This window comes from Nycticebus coucang, chromosome 9 (genome assembly GCF_027406575.1).
Source record: "Nycticebus coucang isolate mNycCou1 chromosome 9, mNycCou1.pri, whole genome shotgun sequence".
Taxonomy (NCBI): Eukaryota; Metazoa; Chordata; class Mammalia; order Primates; family Lorisidae; genus Nycticebus; species Nycticebus coucang.
The window spans coordinates 37521736-37539331 of NC_069788.1; the positions used below are offsets into that span (position 1 = coordinate 37521736).

Here is a 17596-nt window from a genome sequence, read left to right on the forward strand (position 1 = left end):
GGGTAGATGACTCATTTTCAAGCCCCAGTTACCAGTGGATGGGCACTGAGTAGGTCTGCAGTAGAGCAAGCATTTCTTCTGGGGGACTGCTTTCCTTTTGTCCTTTTTAGCAGCTTGGAGCACAGGGAACTGAGGTGGCAGAGCAGGAAGCAGGACTGTCCAGGGTGTCTGCCTCCCCAGCCCAGCAACAGAGAAGGAGGTGGAGTCTGGATTGAGCCCTGAGATAAGGAATATGCAACAGCTGACAAGGGAGATCTAAATAAACAGCTGTGCCCCCAGGAGAATGAGCTCACATTCCATCCTCTGATCCCACCCCCAATTCCCACTTCTCCCAAGTGCCTTCCTGTGTCCCACCCATTTTTGCACACTCAGCATCCCCGTCAGCTTCAAGGGCCTCCCCTCCCTCTGGCCGGGGCTTAGCTCCCTTAGACTGGCCTTCCCACACCCTCCCCTCTTAACCAGAGGCTCTGCGGCTGCTCTCCAGCTGTTTGCAAGGAGTGAATATTCAGGACAGGTGGCCGGAGGCGATGGAGAGGAGCCTCTTCCAGGGCCAGGCTTCACCTGCTAGACTGGGCCACCCTCACACTCTCCCCTGGGCCACTCCAGGAAAGCCTGGATATGAAGAAGGCCAGGCCTTGGTAGCAAGTGTGGAGAAGCCTAGGGCATGGGGAGAAGGGTGTGCCGTGATCCTGGAAACTGGGTCTGCAAACATTAGCCTTCACTCTGAGTGAGCCCTGCTGTCTAGAAGACCCCCAGGAGAAAGATTGTAGGTACAAGGTGTACCTCCTGAGGTGGTTTATGGGCAGCTCTGCCAGGTCGTGCCTCATCACAGTGTCTTAGGTACCCCCAGCTTCAGGGAACCCCTATATCTTGGACAGGGGCCGTGGCTCATGCCTGTAATTCTAGCATTCTGGGAGGCTGAGGCAAGTTGATTGCTTGAGTTCATGGGTTCAAGACCAACTTGAGCAAGATCAAGACCCCGTCTTAAAAAATAGCCAGGCGTTGTGGTGGGCACATGTAGTCCCAGCTAATCAGGAGGCTAAGGTAAGAGAATCGCTTGAGTCCAAGAGTTTGAGGTTGCTGTGACCTGTGACACCAGAGCACTCTACCAAGGGTGACAAAGTAAGACTCTGTCTCAAAAACAATAAAGTCATTATTTGACTTTTTCACTCATTCCCTTGAATAGTTTTCTAGAGGATACATGACTTTTGGTGACATCATGGCTCTGATGAATAATAAAGTGTATTATTATACATTCTTTTGTTTTTTTTTTTTTTTGAGACAGAGTCTCACTATGTTGCCCTTGGTAGAGTGCTATGGCGTCACAGCTCACAGCAACCTCCAACTCTTGGGCTTAAGCGATTCTCTCGCCTCAGCCTCCCAAGTAGCTGGGACTACAGGCGCCTGCCACAATGCCTGGCTTTTTTTTTTGGTTGTAGTTGTCATTGCTGTTTGGCAGGCCCACCTTGGGCTTGAACTCGCCACCTTCGGCGTATGTGGTTGGCACCCTAGCCGCTGAGCTACAGGCCCTGAGCTTATACATTCTTATATTTTAAAAATTTTGTTTTGTTTTCTAATACAGCAAATTTGTATATACAGAGGATGTAAAAGAAAGGTATGCACATTTTAAGAAAGGGAAAAAACTGTATTAAAACTATAATCCTCAAGTCATGTTTGAATTATGCAATCATAAGAGATCCAAGATACAATATACAAGATAACAAACATTAACAGTATATGTTGAGTATTATAATTTTTTTTTTTTGAGACACAGTCTCACCATGTTGCCCTCAGTAGAGTGCTATGGCATCACAGCTCACAGCAACCTCAAACTCTTGGGCTTAAGGGAGTCTCTTGCCTCAGCCTCCCAAGTAGCTGGGACTATAGGTGCCTGCCACGACACCCGGCTATTTTTTTGTTGCAGTTTTCATTGTTTAGCTGGCCTGGGCCCTGTTCAAACCTGGCAACCTCAGTGCATGTGGCCGGCACCATAACCAACTGTGCTATGGGTGCTGAGTCTTGAGTATTATAATTTTAATACAGTTTTTTTCCTTTCTTAAAATATGTATATTCATGAACTTATACATGGCCTATGTCCTAGGTGCACAGAGGATCAAATCCAGGGGCAGATGGCTGGGTGTTTGCTCTGTTGGGCACCTTTGCACTTGGTGGGACGATGGTTGAAATAGGGAGGCTGCCCACTGTCCTCACTGTCTGAGGGAGGGTGCCCCACCCATCCCCAGAGCTCAGTGAGAGAGAGCGTGTATGGCAGTCTCACTACCCTCTTAGCCAGCCTGGCCTGATACCACATTGCTGTGCTTAAATCACTCCCTCGAGGCCCCCAAGGGATTCTAATGTCCCATATCTCCAACAAATGCTGGCCATGTCTTTCCTTGTACAGGTATCCCCTGACACCCACCCAGCAGACTCAGTAAATGTTTGCTAATAATAGCCAGGACCAGCTACATCACTTGCAGGGCTCCGTGTTCAAAAATTACTGAGAATTTCATTTGTTTAATGATGGTAATGACAGAACATTAAACCAACAGTAGGGCCCTTCCGAGTAGGGGACCCTGTGTGACTACACAAGTCACAGGCCCATGAAGCCAGCCTTATAACAGCGTGTTGAATGCTTGCTGTATGCCAGATACCGTGCTAGATGCTTCGCATACATCATTGGGTCTCAACCTTCCTAATGCCCAATGTATTTTCATTGTTACAAAGGGGTCGTGACCCACAGGTTGAGAACCACTGGCATAAATGCTCTTCCTTCCCAACAGCACTGTTATTCCTGTTGTGCAGACAAGAAATTGAAGCTCTGGACGAACCGCCTAACTTGCTGAGGCCACTCGGCTCATAGTGCTGGAGCTGGGAACAGAACCCAGCCTGTCTCCAGAGCCTGAGCTCTTACCCAGCTTTCCCTGCAGCTCCAACCTCCAGGGGCAGAGAGGTTGCTAGGGAGGGCAGCTGCTTTCCCATGCTGCCTTCTGCCATACCCTGGGCAGGAAGGAAGATGGGGCAAGCAACAGCAGCTGACAGGGTAGCAACAGTGACCGTGCTGGTGAGGATGGCCGAGCCTCTGGAAGCAATGGGACAGAGACAAATCAGATGGGCACAAGAATTGTGGACCTGGAAGCAGCTGGGAGGCACAGCTGTGCCTCCACCCTCTTGCCCAGCGTGGGCTTTACTGAACCCTCTTCTCCCTCTCCTCTGATGTCACCTCCAGCTCTGCCTCTCTCTTCCTCTTTATGGCCACAGTTTCCTCTCCCCAACTCTTTCTCCCTTGCTGGTCATACTTCACCGGGAAGTCATCGGGTCTCTTGTCCAGCTGTGTCCTTCGTGCTCCCTTGCTTATCTTCGTAGTAGTAATAGCCATAATTTAAGGAGTACCTACTGTGTTCTAGGCCTGCTAGGAATTTTGTTACACATATGGTGATTACGTCCTGAATTTTCTCTGGAAACCTGTCTGGGGTGTCCAACTTGAAGACCAGTTTTGCTTATCTGTGGCATTAGATAATCATGAAAAGTAGGCACAGACCTTTTATTTTGCTCATCAGCTATCTTTGGAGTTTGTGTATTTACTTTGTGGTGCAAGGCAACTCTTGCTCTTCTAATTTGTGGAAGAGAAATAAAGCCTACAGACACTGTAGGCTTAGCTGGGAACTTAGGGCAGAGGCAGCTGTGACTGCCCAGGGATCTCCTCTGGGCCTCACACTATGTTCCCCACTGCCAACCTTGCACTTGATACCTACTGTTTCTGATGAGTTGCTATGAAAGTAATAAGACTGATTTTCTGTGTGCTTATGGAAACATGATTCTTGACACCCCCACTGAATGTAAACAGTTACCCCCATTTTGTAAAGAAAGAAATGGAGGCTTAGAGAGGCAAAGAGATTTGTCTAGGGTTACATAGCTGGTGAGCAGTGGAGAGGAGATTTGGGCTAAGATGAGAAGCCCACCCATTTTCTGCCCCTCCTCACCACTTTCCACACAGGACAGGACTGGCCTGACAAAATGCAGCAGTCCCCTGAGCATAGAAGAGTCTTTTCTCGGGCGGCGCCTGTGGCTCAAGGAGTAGGACGCCGGTCCCATATGCCAGAGGTGGTGGGTTCAAACCCAGCCCCGGCCAAAAAAAAAAAAAGAGTCTTTTCTCAAAAAGGAGATAAACGATTTGAGAAATGGTCGATTTCAGGAAAGAATCAATTGTGTACAGTAAAGGGGATATCCTCTTCCAGCCTCAATTTGGCATTAACTGGGGTAAGGGATGGGAGCATTTTATCCACCTGGAAAGCATTCTTGGATACTTGGGAGGCAGGCCTGCTGGAGGTGGAGGGGAGAGACGAGAAGGGCTGAGGACAGGGATAAGGAGGAAGGCCCCTCACACACACTTTTACCCATCAACACCTTGGCACCCACAAATGGACTAGGATAGGTATTAGGGGAGATTAGGCTGCTATAACAGAGACCCTAAAATGAGTGGCTTAACAAAATAGAAATGAATCATGCCTGTAATCCTAGCACTCTGGGAGGCCAAGGCAGGTGGATTGCCTGAACTTAGACGTTTGAAACCAGCTTTACCATGAGTGAGACCGCATGTCTACTAATGGGTGGCCGGGTGTTGTGGCAGCCATCTGTAGTTCCAGCTACTCAGGGGACTGAGGCAAAAGGATTGCTTGAGCCCAAAAGTTTGAAGTTGCTGTGAGCTATGAGCCCCTCAGCAGCCTACCCAGGACAACAGAGTGAGACACTGTCTCAAATACTAAAAATAGAAAAACTAGCTAGCTATTCAAGAGATTGAGGCACGAGGATCACTTGAGCCCAAGAGTTTGAGGTGGCTGTGAGCTATGATAATGCTACAGCACTCACCCAGGGCAACAAAGTGAGACTCTTGGAAAAAAAAAAGAAAAAGAAATTTTCATGAGTAATCTGATGCCTTGACAGTGTTAAGAACCCAAGACCACCCACCCCACCCCCAAGAATGCTGCTCCACCACCTTCGGGTGTGGAAGATGGCACATAACCATATCTACTTGGTCCGTCATCCAGCCAGTGGGGAGAGAAAGGAAGCATTGCCCTGCCTTTTCAGGACATGACTAAAAATTGCCAGATCATTTGTACCTTTAGTCAGCAGTTGGACACCTGCTACACTTAGCTGCCAGGGAATTGGGAAACTTACATACTGGGGCTTCCAGTACAAAAAGTACAAGAAAGGACGGGATGGTGGCTCACACCTGTAGACCTAACACTGTGGGAGGCTGAGATGGATGGATTGCTTGAGCTCAGGAGTTTGAGGCCAACCTGAGTAAGAGCAAGACCTCATCTCTACTAAAAAAAAAAAAAAAAGATAGAAAAACTAGCCAGGTGTTGTGGCAACCATCTGCAGTGCTAGCTACTCAGGAGACTGAAGCAAAAGGATTGCTTGAGCCCAAGAGTTTGAGGTTGCTGTGAACTATGACCCCCCAGCAGTCTACCCAGGGCAACAGAGTGAGATACTATCTCAAAACAACAACAGGCTGGGTGCAGTGGCTCACATCTGTAATCCTAGCACTCTGGGAGACCAAGCCAGGTGAATCACCTGACCTCAGGAGTTCAAGACCAACCTGAGCAAAAATAGTTTCTAAAAATAGCCAGGTGATGTGGCAAGTGTCTGTAGTCCCAGCTACTTTAGAGACTAAGGCAAGAGCTGTGATGCCCCAGAACTTTACTGAAGGTAACAAAGTGGGACTCTGTCTCAAAACCCCCCCCACAACAACAAAAACCCTGCTTTTACTAACAGTAGAAAATTAGCAAGGCATGGTGGCAGGTACCTGTAGTCCCAGCTACTTGGGAGGCTGAGGCAAGAGGGTCACTTGAGTCCAAGAGTTTGAGGTGGCTGTGAGCTATGATTCCACCGCACTGTAGCCTGAGCAACAGAGTGAGACTCTGTCTCAAAAAAGGGGGGGAAAAAAGATGCAAGAAAGGGAAATGTATGTGGTGGTTGGGGGGGGGGTTAGTTAACAGTCTTTGCCAGGGGATCTAGATGGACTGGGGAGCCCATGTTTGTGGGTGAGGATGGCTTTCCTGTGGGGAAACTAGGAGGAGAATGTGTGTAGATGCACTGCTCTTTGGGGGATACCTAGAGCAGAGGAGACAGAACCCTCTTAGCTAATGCCTTCAACCTGGACTCCCTCTTCCCTGGTCAAAGGCAGAAGATTTGATTCTCCCTTGCTCTGCCTGGTCAGAGGCCCCTTGGGGGTTGTATGGAGCCCTGGTCCCAGGAACACTATAGGATCAGGGTGAGGTTCACCCAGGAGCCCCACACGTACCCCTTTTAGGAGGCTCTGCTATCCTCTGATGGGGTAGAGGAGGGTCATGTCCCCACACCTCAGAGAGCTTGTTGAGAAGGTCAAATGTAATGTGAGCAGGGTTGAGGCAGGGAAGTCAGGATTTGTTAAACTTAAGGGAGAAGTTCTTTTTCTCTGGAAATGGGATCTCCATGAGGCTCAGCGCTGTCAGGCTGTCCGCTGCGTCCAGCACCGATTCATTAGTTCACTCACCCACTCGGTGTTGTGAGGTCCCTGTCCTGGACAGGCTGGTGCTGCTCTCAGTATGGTGGAAGAGGAAATGCCTGAGCCCGAGAGTTTGAGGTTGCTGTGAGCTATGACCCCCCCAGTAGCCTGCCCAGGGTGACAGAGTGAGACGCTGTCTCAAAACACAGCCACAGGCCCTTCCCTCCCTGACTCCCTGGAGAGACCAGGACATCACTGCTCTCACAGAGCCACCCATGACTCAAAACTCGAGAAGCCCAAAAGGAGCCCAGGAGCACGTGTGATGGGCACCTGCCTCAGAGCCGGATGTCTGCCCTGCTGGGGAGGACGGTGGGGAGGGTGGCGGAGCAGCCATTGGAGTTACACTTTCACTTCTTGCTCACAACAGTCGTGGACTCTGCTCTTTCTCAGTTAGTGAGGTTTGAGACCTCTCATGGGAGCTGAGGGGAAGTGTCCTCTCTCCCCCTTTCAACCCCGGTGTCCCTCCGGTGTTCCACTTTAGATGGGACCACCTTCCTCATTATCCACGGCCCCTATTCACTGACTGTACTGCTTTGCTCCAGAGAGGGAGACACAGGAAAGGGAAGAGTGTGGGGACACTTCTCTGTGAGACATTTGGTCTCCGAGGCTTTTCTCTGGACTCGCCTCCTTGGAGAGCTGCCCAGGCTCTGTCTGTCTTCTCTCAGCACATCCCAGACCGTCTGTCTGCCTGTGTGCATTGGCCTCTCTCGCAGGACCCTTGCTTTACTCCCCGAGGCAAGGACTCCTTCAGGCCCTGCTCGCCTCCTGTCTATACTTTATTGGATTAATTAATTAATTAATTATTTTTTTTTTTTACACAGTCTCAAGCTGTTGCCTTGGGTAGAGTGCCGTGACATCACTGCTCACAGCAACCTCAAACTCTTGGGCTTAAGCGATCCTCTTGCCTCAGCCTCCCAAGTAGCTGGGACTACAGGTACCCACCACAACGCCCAGCTATTTTTTGGTTTTAGTTGTCATTGTTGTTTGGTGGGCCCAGGCTGTATTCGAACCCGCCAGCTCCGATGTATGTGGCTGACGCCTTAGCTGCATGAGCTACAGGCTCTGAGCCCTGTCTACACTTTAGAGTGGCCCCAGCCTCCCAGTATCACTTCATGGTCTGTTGGTACTGAATGATGCCAGAGGCACAGCTAAGCAGAGACCTGACCCTCCTCATTGCTGAGGGAGGACTGAGATCCTTACAAGATGCAGTCTCCTTTCATGTCACAGTTGATGGCATAAACCCCTCTGTCTCTGCCACGCACCAGCCCTGTGAGCTGGGTGAGTCCTTTACCACTCTGCCTCTCTGGGCTTCAGTGCCTTTATCTGTAAAATGGGGATAACAGTAGTTTCTACCTTACAGGAGGATTATATAAATTGTTAGAAGGGTTTGTGCCTGCTAACAGCATCAGGCTGTTTTTATGATACTAGAGTTTGCCATTATGATGAAAACATTGGCAAATATTTTAGACCCCAATGCTGGTATATAAACTCAAAGATCTAGGCCAAATAAATAAGCAAAATCTTCAGAATCACATGCCCCTACCTCTGTAGTTAAGATGGTAAGAGACAGCCAGGAACCTGCCTGCATCTTGTATTTGGGGCTTTTAGTGTTGGATTTTGTACTTAGGAGATAATCAATAGATAGCACATGAGGAGATGAAGACTGACATCCATAGGTACCCAGAGATAAAGCTGCCCTTGTTATTATAATATTTAAATGCAGCCAATACTCATTATTTTCAATAGTTCTGTTCTAATCTATACAGTCACTGTGGACACTGTCAGTGAGTACCGACCCATTTGTCTTAGGGGCAGTATAGGGTTAGGTTCCTCCAAGTCTCTGGTTATAACTTTTTTTTTTTTTTTTTTTTTTTGAGATAGAGTCTCACTCTGTCTCCTTGGGTAGAGTGCTGTGGTGTCATCATAGCTCACCGCAACGTCAAACTCTTAGGCTCAAGTGATCCTCTTTCCTCAGCCTCCCAAGTAGCTGGGACTACAGGCACCCGCCACAATGCCCGGCTAGTTTTTCTATTTTAAGTAGAGACATGGTCTCACTCTTGTTCAGGTTGTCGGGTTAGTCTTGAACTCCTGAACTCAAGCGATCCATTTGCCTCAGCCTCCCAAAGTGCTGGGATTACAGGTGTGAGCCACCACTCCTGACCTTTTGTTTTTTGAGTCCCATTTTGTCACCCTGGGTAGAGTGCTGTGGTGTCATCCTAGCTCAAGCCACCTCAAACTCACAGACTTGGGCTCAAGTGATCCTCTTGTCTTAGCCTCCCAAGTAGCTGGGACTATAGCCATGTACCACCATGTCTGGCTAATTTTTCTATTTTTAGTAGAGATAGGGTCCCACTCTTGCTGAGACTGGTCTTGAATTCCCAAGCTCAAGCAATCCACTTGCCTTGGCCTCACAGTATGCTAGGATTACAGGGGTGATCTGCTGTGCCCAGCCTGGTTGCTACATTTTCACCAACTGATCGATACAGAAACTTATTGTGTATTTTTGTTTCAACTTTTGTTTAAGTAGCTGGGACTACAAGCCTGTAAAGACACCTTATCTGTCTTTTTTTTTTTTTTTTGAGACAGAGTCTCACTTGGTCACCCTTGGTAGAGTGCTGTGGCGTCTTAGCTCACAACAACCTCAAACTCTTTTTTTTTTTTTTTTTTGCAGTTTTTGGCCGGGGCTGGGTTTGAACCCGCCACCTCCAGCATATGGGGCCGGCGCCCTACCCCTTTGAGCCACAGGTGCCGCCCTACAACCTCAAACTCTTAGGTTCAAGTGATCCTCTTGCCTCAGCCTCCCAAATGGCTGGGACTATAGGTGCCATTATTTATTTATTTTTTAGACAGAGTCTTACTATATCGCCCTTGGTAGAGTGCTGTGGCGTCACAGCTCACAGCAACCTCATACTTTTTGGGGCTTAAGCAATTCTCTTGCCTCAGCCTCTTAAGTAGCTGGGACTACAGAAGCCTGCCACAGTGCCTGGCTATTTTTTTGTTGCAGTTGTCGTTGTTGTTGAGCTGGCCAAGGCCGGGTTTGAACCCACTAGCTTGGGTGTATGTGGCTGGCGACCTACCCACTGAGCTGTGGTGCCACCGACACCTGGCTAGTTTTTAGAGACAGGGATCTTGCTCTGGGTCAGGCTGCTCTCAAACCTGTGAGCTCAAACAGTCCACCTGTCTTGGCCTCCTAAGTGCTGGGATTATAGGCGTGAGCCAACACACCCGGCCACTTTACCTATCTTTAAACAGAATAATATATATTATTGACACGTTACTGTTGAGCTTATAGCCAACAGCACTATAATTCATGCCCAAACAAGGTGATCTAATGTATTTTCTCTGTAAGACACCATCATCTTACACATAGAAACATTAGATAGCACATCAGCCCTGTGCATAGGGGACATTTTAAACAGGCAAATCAATAGAACGACCCCAAAATGCAGAAAAGTGGCATGGAACACTCCTTATTTACATTAGGAGAGCTGAAACAGGCAGAGCACTGTCTTATTCAACCTCATTTGGAAAGTGTGTTGGGAGTCTCAAATTTTGTGCAGCACTGTGTATGTTCCCCAGTGACTAACTGCAAAGCGTCTGACATACTGCTGTTGAGGTTATAAATAAATGTTAGCAAGTAGGTGAATTTGCTAACACAGAATCCGTGAGTAACCAGCCTCCACATGGTCCCCTTCTGGCCTAGTCCTACCCTGCCAAGATTCAGGCATCTCAGGATTGACTGCCTGGCCCAGCAGGGGGCCTGCAGCACCCCAAGCCAGCTCCTGGGGTGGGGAGTGGGTGAATGCTGTTGCCCCAGCCCACACTGGTGGAGGGGTGAGGAAACCTGTGTGCCACCCTTTTCCCTTCCCCCTTTGTCCTTCCTCTTCTTCCCCACTGCACATGGGCCTCTCTGGTGAGCCAGACCCACACATGCATAAAGCCTGCAGAGGCAGTGACTCAAGCAGGCAGCCACCTGTGACTTCTCTAGGCCACGTGCTGCCTCAACACCTGGGGAAGACCCCCTGGTGGTTTGGGGGGAGCCTGTTTTACCCAGATCTTTATTTACCCCTCACAAAGGAAGTAAATAAATAGCTTTTTGTGCGTCTTTGTGGATGTGCGTTTAGCAGGCTGTATGGGTGCTTTGCACACCGTTAAAAACCGTGACCCATCCCCAGAGGAAGTGGTAACTAAACGATTGTTTGTTTTATTTTCCATTTACTCGTAGGTCTCCTCCCCACCTCCACCCTTTTTATGTGTGCTGGGAGGTTTTCTTTGCCAGCCTAGGAGCTGATCACTTGTTCATTCATTTCTTCACTCATTCTAATGTGTACTGAACCGTCATAATGCTAGATGCTGGTGAATGTAAGAGATACTATAGAAGAAAGAGGTAGGGAAAGCGTGCCTTGGCCTTTGGATTCCTGCCAAAGTTTGAATTCTTGAGACTGTTTACTAGCAAGATGACCACACACAAGATTCTTCAGCCTGGAGGCACTTGTGAGTCTCATCTGCAAATTGGGATCACACTATCTTCTCTCACAGGGTTGTTTCAGGATTAAAGACAGTGGAATTGTGATTTGCTCATGGTCAGCACTCAGTATGTGGGAGGCTGAGGCAGGTGGATTGCTTGAGCTCAGGAGTTCAAGATCAGCTTGAGCAAGAACGAGACCTCATCTCTACTAAAAATAGAAAAACTGAAGCAAGAGGATCACTTGAGCCCAAGAGTTGGAGGTTGCTGTGAACTAAGACGCCGTAGCTCTCTACCCAGAATGACAGCTTGAGACTCTGTCTCAAAAAAAAAAAAAGAAGAAAAAGAAAAAGTAACATGGGAATGAGGTTGCAATTTCCCCTATGCCCCCTCTTCCCTGCTCAGCCTTTTGGGAGTGCATTTTGTAGCTGAGAGACAGAGGCTTCCAAAGGGCCGAGCATATCCTACATCCTGGGGAGCATTTCTTTTTTTTTTTGAGACAGAACCTCAAGCTGTCACCCTGGGTAGAGTGCTGTGGCATCACAGCTCACAGCAACCTCCAACTCCTGGGCTCAAGAAATTCTCCTGCCTCTACCTCCCAAGTAGCTGGGACTACAGGACTCTGCCTCTTTCAACGCCCAACTATTTTTTTTTTTTTTTGGTTGCAGCCGTCATTGTTGTTTGGCGGGCCCAGGCTGGATTCGAACCTGCCAGCTCCGGTGTATGTGACTGGTGCCTTAGCTGCTTGAGCCACAGGCACCGAGCCAGGGGGAGCATTTCTTTCTTTCTTTCTTTTTTTTTTTTGAAACAGAGCCTCAAGCTATCGCCCTAGGTAGAGTGTCGTGGCATCACAGCTTATAGCAACCTCCAACTCCTGGGCTCAAGTGATTCTCCTGCCTCCGCCTCCCAAGTAGCTGGGACTACAAGCGCCCACCACAACGTCTGGCTATTTTTTGGTTGCAGCTGTCGTTGTTTGGTGGGCCCGGGCTGGATTCGAACCTGCCAGCTCAGATGTATGTGGCTGGCGCCCTAGCCACTTGAGCCACAGGCACCAAGCCGGGAGCATTTCCGAGTATATTTCTGTGCATACTGCTTATTGTTCTCAAGAGACTATGAGCTCCTTGAGGACAGGCTCTGCCTCTTTCAAGGCTTCCTGCCTTCTGTCACTCATTCAGCCCATGTGGAGGATGACTGCCCTGTCCCCGATGCCTTTGGGCTTCAGTCCTTGTTTCTCCAGCAGTGCCCATCACTGCATATGATTTTCTCTCAATAAATATCGGTCCATTTATTGTGAGAGTGAGGGGAAACAGAAGGTGGCAAATATAGTAGTGTCCCCTTACCTGCATGGGATATATTCTACGCTGAAACAGATAGTACCGAACCCTGTAAATACCATTCTTTTTGTGCATACTTATGATACAGTTTAATTTATAAATGAAGCACACAAAGGGATTAACCACAATAACTACTAATAAAATAGAACAATTATAGTTCGGCACCTGTAGCTTAAGCAGCTAAGGCACCAGTCACATACACCAGAGCTGGCGGCTTCGAATCCAGCCCAGGCCTGCCAAACAACAATGACAACTACAACCAAAAAATAGCCTGGCATTGTGGTGGGTGCCTGTAGTCCCAGCTACATGGGAGGCTGAGGCAAGAGAATCGCTTAAGCCTGAGAGTTGGAGGTTGCTGTGAGCTGTGAGGCCATGGCACTCTACCCAGGGTGACAGCTTGAGGCTTTGTCTCAAAAATAAATAAATAAATAAATAAATAAATAAATAAATAAAATAAAAAAATAGAACAATTACACACATTTAACAATATACTGTAATAAAAGTTATGTGTGGGCGGCGCCTGTGGCTCAGCGGGTAGGGCGCCGGTCCCATATGCCGGAGGTGGCGGGTTCAAACCCAGCCCTGGCCAAAAAAAAAAAAAAAAAAGTTATGTGAATGTGGTCTCTCAGAGTATCTTTTGTCTGTTCTGTGGCTAACTGAAGCCTCACGTAAAGAGGACTACTGTGTGAGGCCCTGGGATGCAGCCTGTCTGTGCTGTGGGCATTTTGAGGCAAGGACGATAGGGAAGGCTGTGGGCTAGGGGCTTCCCAGAGAGTTGAGTTGTCTTTGGAAGTGAACAGGTTGAAGGGTTGGGAGGTGGAGGCCAGGGTAGGGCAGGAGCTGTGGCTGTCCCATCAGAGACAGGGACTCTTTCTGCAGCCCCGCATCGCTGTGCAGGTGTCTAGGTCTGGGGAGGGCACTGTGGATGGAGGCCTGGACCATGCACACCCTTAGACCAAGTCCTTCCAGGGACCCGATGAATACAATGGGACAAGGGAGGACAGAGAGCCACGAAACTCCTGCAGGTTGGGTCAGATGCAGGCACAGAGATGGGCGGGGAACTGTGTGCATTCCATTGTTAAGCCTTTGTTTTTAAGGTTTAAAAAAATCATAAATATTTGCTCATTATAGAAATTTGGAGAATATATTGGGCGGTGCCTGTGGCTCAGTGAGTAGGGCGCCGGCCCCATATGCTGAGGGTGGCGGGTTCAAACCCAGCCCCGGCCAAACTGCAACAAAAAAAAAAAAAAAGAAAAAAGAAATTTGGAGAATATAGAAAAATAGGAAAAAATTAGAAAAATCACCCATAGTTCTTATCACTCGAAGATAGACCTAGTTTATATTTTGTGTGATTTCCTTCTTTTATTTATTTATTTATTATTAAATCATAGCTGTGTACATTAATGCAATCATGGGGCACCATACACTGGTTTTATATACCATTTGACATATTTTCATCACACTGGTTAACATAGCCTTCCTGTTGAACTGACCATATGCATTGATTTATATCCTGAATTTATGGGAACTTACATGTTTGGAATGTCCTACTGTAAGACTGATGAATGTAAAGAATTAATTTCAGGGTACAGTTTTGCCTTAATGGATTAAAAAAATAAACCATTTTTAAAAATTAAAAAAAAAACAAAACATAGCCTTCCTGGCATTTTCTTAGTTATTGTGTTGAGACATTTATACTCTACATCCAGTAAGTTTCACATGTACCCTTGTAAGATGCACTGTAGGTGTGATCCTACCAATCACCCTCCCTCTGCCCATCCTCCCCCCGCCCCTCCTCTCGTGATTTCCTTCTTGTCTTACATCTATTTTCTTTTTGTGAGACAGAGTCTCAGTCACCCTGGGTGGAGTGCCATGGAGTCATAGCTCACAGCAACCTCAAACTCTTGTGCTCAAGACATCCTCTTGTGGGCTGGGTATAGTGGCTCACACCTATAATCCTAGCACTCTGGGAGGCCAAGGCCAGTAGATTGCTTGAGTTCAGGAGTCTGAGAGCAACCTGACCAAAAGAGAGACCCCATCTCTGCTAAAATAGAAAAAATTAACTGGTGTCTTGGCAAGCATATGTAGTCCCAGCTACTTGGAAGGCTGACGCAATAGAGTCTGTGTCTCAAAAAAAAAAAAAGGGCAGCACCCGTAACTCAGTGGGTAGGGCACCGGCCACATACACCTAGGCTGGTGGATTTGAACCTGGCCCAGGCCAGCTATGACAACAATGACTACTGCAACAACAACAAAAATGGCTGGGCATTGTGGCGGACGCCTATAGTCTCAGCTACTTGGGAGGCTGAGGCAAGAGAATCACTTAAGCCCAAGAGTTTGAGGTTGCTGTGAACTAGGGTGGCATGGCACTGTACCCAGGGTGACAAAGTGAGACTCTGCCTCAAAAAAAAAAGTTATTAATTTTGGGAAGGAGGGAGGAGATGGGGGCTCACGGTGTGTTACACACCTCTTGGAGGTGGGACACAATTATAAGAGGGACTTTACCTAACAAATGTAATCAGTGTAACCTGGTTCTCTGTACCCTCAATGAATCCTCAACCATAAAAATAAATAATTAATTTTTAAAAAAGTTATTAGGTATCGAGCGTGGTGGCTCACACCTGTAATCCTAGCACTCTGGGAGGCCGAGGCAGGTGGATTGCCTAAGTTCACAGGTTCGAGACCAGCCTGAGCAAGAGCAAGACCCTATCTCTAAAACAGCTGGGTATTGTGGCAGGTGCTTATAGTCCCAACTACTCAGGAGGCTGAATTGCTTGGATCCAAGAGTTTGAGTTTGCTGTGAGCTGTGACACCAGGGCACTCTACCAAGAATGACAAAAATGAGACTCTGTCTCAAAAAGAAAAGGTTATTAGGGCAGTACCTGTGGCTCAAAGGAGTAGGGCGCTGGCCCCATATGCCGGAGGTGGCGGGTTCAAACCCAGCCCCAGCCAAAAACTGCAAAAGGAAAAAAAAAAGTTATTAATTTTGAGATTTAACTTTTATGTTTAATTAAATTGAATAGTAAAAAATTATAATTTTTTACTATTTTTTTATAAGAGTGTGACCCCATCTCTAAATATAGCTGGGCATTGTGGCAGGTGCCTGTGGTCCTAGCGACTTGGGAGGCTAAGTCAAGAGAATCATTTGAGCCCAAGAGTCTGAGGTTGCTGTGAGCTATGACACTAGGGAACTCTACCAAGGGTGACAAAGTAAGACTCTGTCTTAAAAAAAAAAATTAACTGTATCATAGGTATGTATGTATAAGAAAATAAGATAGGCCAGGCATTGTGGTGGGCGCCTGTGGTCCCAGCTGCTCGGGAGGCTGAGGCAAGAGAATCACCTAAGCCCAGGAGTTGGAGGTTGCTGTGAACTGTGATGCCACGACACTCTACCAAGTGTGATAAAGTGAGACTCTGTCTCTTAAACAAAAAAGAAAAAAAGAAAGAAAGAAAACAATATAGTATATGTAAGGTTCAGTACTATCTGCCGAGAAGCTTAGAATGTATCACCCACAGAAAGGGGGAGACTATGGTATTTGCCACCTTCTGTCTGGGGAAAGGCTCCTGTGCTGTTGACCCTGCCCAGTAGTGAGTGCAGCCTTGCATATGCGGGCAGCCCAAGCCTGGCCTAATGTAAATTTGCAGAAGTCTCCTGGGTTTTGAATTTGCAGTAACAGGTGTGAGAATTCTAGTAGCAGCCTGATGATCGTGTATGATAATGCAAATAGGAAAAAAAATAGGATCATAGAATACTGTTCATATGTAATCGTTTTTCTTTTTACAAACTTAGGGTTTTTTTTTTTTGTTGTTGTTGTTGAGACAGAGTCTCACTCAATCGCCATGGGTAGAGTGTGTGGTGTCATAGCTCATAACAATCTTTTGGCTCATTTTTTTTTTTTTGGCCGGGGCTGGGCTTGAACCCACCACCTCCGGCATATGGGACCAGCGCCCTACCCGTTGAGCCACAGGCGCCACCCCGCTCATAACAATCTTAAACTCCTAGGTTCAAGTGATCCTCAGCCTCTAAGTAGCTGGGACTACAAGGCGCCCACCACAATGCCTGGCTAGTTTTTCTATTTTACTAAAGATGGAGTCTCACTTTGTTCAGGCTGGTCTTGAACTCCTGAGCTCAGGCAATCCACCCTGCTCATCCTCCCAGAGTGCTGCTGCTGAGCCACCACACCTAGCCAAGTTAGGATAATTTTGCATGCCCAATGTTGTATTTCCTTTTTCTTTCTGTAGAACTTTTTATGCTATGTAAATTTATTAAGTATATGACATTATACAAAATGAATTTATATACATACTATTGATGATATACTTCTACACATGTAAGACTGTAACAACTGTTTAAAAATACAGAGTAGTTTGCCTGAAAACAAAACAGTATCTAATTTGCACATTTTTCAAACATGAACGAAACCTTCCATTGATTAATCAAAATGATTTGGATACCTAACATTTAACATCTCATTATAGTATTTGAAAGCAGTGGGTAGTAATCTTTATTTTGTGCTTAGTGTGTAAAACTAAAGGAAAAAGATGTTATTCTTAGATCTCTCTAGTGAAATGAGAGCAGTCTAAGTGCTGGCGTTCACAGGCTGGTTGGACCCCTAACACCTGAGCAGTTCCCACTTATGTAATACATGGTAGTAAGGGATGTTGTGCTGGGTGCAGGGTATGCTTGCAGAGGTGGGGTGATTGGGGTGTAGTCAAGGACGACTTTGTGGAGATGAGATATTTTTGCAGTGGATCTTGAAAGACAAGCAGGAGGTCCCAGATGCAGCACAGAGTGGAGGGCTGCCAGCAGCAATGTGACTCATTATCAGCCAGCCCCCTGGCTCTGGTGGTTTGTTTCTGCTTTTCCTTTGGAGATGACAGATTCTGCAAACAAGGACTCCAGCTGTTTATCAGGGGCCCTCCCAGGCCCCTGAGTGCCAGGGGCTCCTACTCCCTGCTGGAGAGGCTGTGGGGCCCTGATTAGGGAGACAGCTGAGGTAGGGGACCTGGGCAGTGGGGGGGAGAGGGAGAACCAGCAGGCCACAGTCAGGACAGAAGTAGAGAGCTGCAGGATAGGAACAAAGTCCCATACAGGGGAGAGCCAGGGCAAGGGAATGAAACAGACCTTGCCCCTCTGTGCTTCTTTTATTTGTGTATTTATTCATTTATTTTATTTATTTATTTTTTTGAAACAGAGTCTCACTTTGTTGCCCTTGGTAGAGTGCTGTAGCGTCACAGCTCACAGAAACT

General features: G+C 47.4%; 1 protein-coding gene and 1 non-coding gene across 3 annotated transcripts in view; both read left to right on the plus strand.

The window, feature by feature from the left end:
* Nucleotides 1–17596, plus strand: part of CCND3 (cyclin D3) — a 109814-nt gene that overhangs the window by 16422 nt on the left and 75796 nt on the right. The window lies entirely within an intron of this gene.
* On the plus strand, nt 15892–16076 carry LOC128595216 (small Cajal body-specific RNA 16). Its single transcript, XR_008382864.1, has one exon. It is a non-coding gene; the product is annotated as a small Cajal body-specific RNA 16 (non-coding RNA).